Raw genomic sequence first — 2,568 nt, 5'->3', positions numbered from 1 at the left:
GTGGAACTAATAATCCTTGCCCCGTGTAGCCATTAAAATGCTCTAGAAATGAGAGTTGACATGATTACAGCCCTCCTGGGAGTAGTGAGACCGGAGGGAGCCGGCGAGGTTGAGTCGATTCTCCTCTCTCCTTTCCCTAAGGGTTACGAGCTATCTCGAACTCTTACCCCAGGGGCCAAGTAGGACAAGGGCAGTTGTTCACCCGGCAGGAAGATTGATTGACAAGTCCCTACAATCGGTTACCACGTCCAGGGTCTGCAGCTGTTAGGAAATAGTGTTTCCTCGCACTCCCAAGGTTCTTCCTGCGCCGGGTTAGGCGGGCAGCTCCAGAATGAAGGGATGTGGGAGGCTAGAGGAGTGGAAATACGGTAACCAGACTCCGTTCCAGCTGTTTCCTCTCTGAGTAGATCTAGTCAGAGAAGGCTAGCCCTCCCACCTCAGTCACTGTCCTCAATCTTCCGAAATTTTGCGCTCTAGAATTCACAAAGCAAAGGACTTCCTTTTTCTCCTCTTTCGCGTGAAGCTGAGGAAGTAGAAGGTTGGGGAGGGTCACTGATGTCCACTTCGGCAGTTAGTTACACCTGCCTGCACAGCTGGGGTCCTTTTAGCCAGATACGGGGATTTCGACAATTTTTTGTTTTTAAAGGACAGAGCTCTTTCCAACCATAGTAGCTTTCGAGTTGGGCGGAAATTTTAAAATCATCTGATGCAATCGTTTCATTTTGCAAATTAGGAAAACGAGGCTTCCAAAAGGACCCACAGGTAACAAAAAGCAGAGCTCTGAATCAAATGCTTGAGACATATTTTGAAAGGAGGTAGGAAAATAGAAAACTAATTATCTAATAATAACATCAATGATCCACTTATATAGAACCTAAGTGCGTAAAGAGTATAGCCAAAGGAATACACAATCTATCAAACACTTATTAAGCACCTAAAAGGTAGTGGGTGCATTGATCCAAAGAAGACTAGGGTTCAAATCCAGCCTCTGACATCAATTACCTGCATGACCATGGGTAAATCAATTTAAACTCTTTGAGCCTGGGCATTCCGCTTAGGATTCTAACTTGGAGAAAGGGTTTCCACCTGCCTGGAGGGGTATGGAAGAAACGATTCCCACAACACCAAAATCACAGGTCCTTGATATATTGGAGTGTCCTATTATGCATAGTAAGTGCTTAATAATAAATGTTTGTTGATTCCCCAGGGCTATATTGTAATTCATAGTAGCAAGAGCAGCTGACTGATGCCTCAGAAAGAAAGAGACCAAAACCTGAAGTTAAGAAAGGCAGAGATTTGAATCCTGACTTTGGTACTTAGTAATTTGGTACTTAGTGTGACCCCCACCACTGTCACTTTTATTTTCTGAATCTCAGTTTCCTTATCGGTAAATGGAGGATAATCCACACCACCAACCTTAGGAGACTGTGAGCTCTGGGCACTTAAAAGCATTATAGAGACAGAGAAAAATGGACCTGTGATTTCCCTAGCATATACAACTCCTTAGGGAAGAAACTCCCTCTATCCGTGAATGGTGGAACCTTCTCCGTAATTTTGTTTTAGTTGCCTAGTCACTAAGAACTTTTGTGACTTGCCCAGAGTCACACACAGTGAATATGGGTCAGAGATGGGTCTTGTACCCAGGTCGTCCTGGCTTTATGGTGAACTACCATCATTACAGGCATTTCTTTCAGCCTGATATTTTCCACTTTACTAAATTTGGCTCTGCCCATCTCTTACTTCTCCCTGCCAAGCTGGTCCCTTATCTGCTCCTCACTTTTCAAGAGAATGGCTAGGTTGCATTATTTCCTACAGGACTGGATAGTTCTCTTTCTTCTCCTGCCACAACTTCCTCCCTCTACCCCACCTATCTAAAATTACCCGGAGCTCCCAATGACTACATTTTCCCCCTTCAGTTGAATGTTCAGCAGGCACTTCACTTCCTTGAAAATTCTGATCCCAAAATTCTTTAAAAGAGTCATGGAATGTTGTTAAAACAGGAAGGGACCTTAGAATGTAAAATGTTAGAAAAGAAAATGTAAGGGCTGAAATGATCTTAAGAACATAGATTACGAGAAACAGAATGTTAGAACTGAGAGGGACTTTACATAGAATGTCAGAGCTAACAATGAGACCTGAGGACACAGAAGTTTAAAACATCGAAATTAAAGTTGTAAAGGATCTTGGAAATTATGTACTCAACGCTTATTTTGCAGAGAAATGAAGTAACTTTCCAAAGGTCCCTATGCCTGTTAGTAGCAGAGTGGAAGAATTAGAATTCAGGTGTCTTTTCTCTTTCTACTTCACATTTCCTCTCTGGATGGTTTCATTCTGGGGCAGTGAAAATACCAAGTTCCTTTTCAAATAGGCTTTCCAGCAGGCAGAGAAATATTTCTATCTCTACATGTATTCCAGACATCCTAGGAGGCAGGGAGGGAAGATTGGGAAATACAACCCCAAGAGCCCCTAGAGGGAATGGCTGCAGGCCATCTGTCTGACTTTCCAGTTTAGCTGGAGGTATTAGTCCCAAGAAATCTTTGCTAGACTGAACTGCAGCCAGTTACCCAG

The sequence above is a fragment of the Monodelphis domestica genome, chromosome 1, assembly GCF_027887165.1.
Source record: "Monodelphis domestica isolate mMonDom1 chromosome 1, mMonDom1.pri, whole genome shotgun sequence".
In the NCBI taxonomy this organism is placed as follows: domain Eukaryota; kingdom Metazoa; phylum Chordata; class Mammalia; order Didelphimorphia; family Didelphidae; genus Monodelphis; species Monodelphis domestica.
This window is presented reverse-complemented; position numbering follows the sequence as displayed.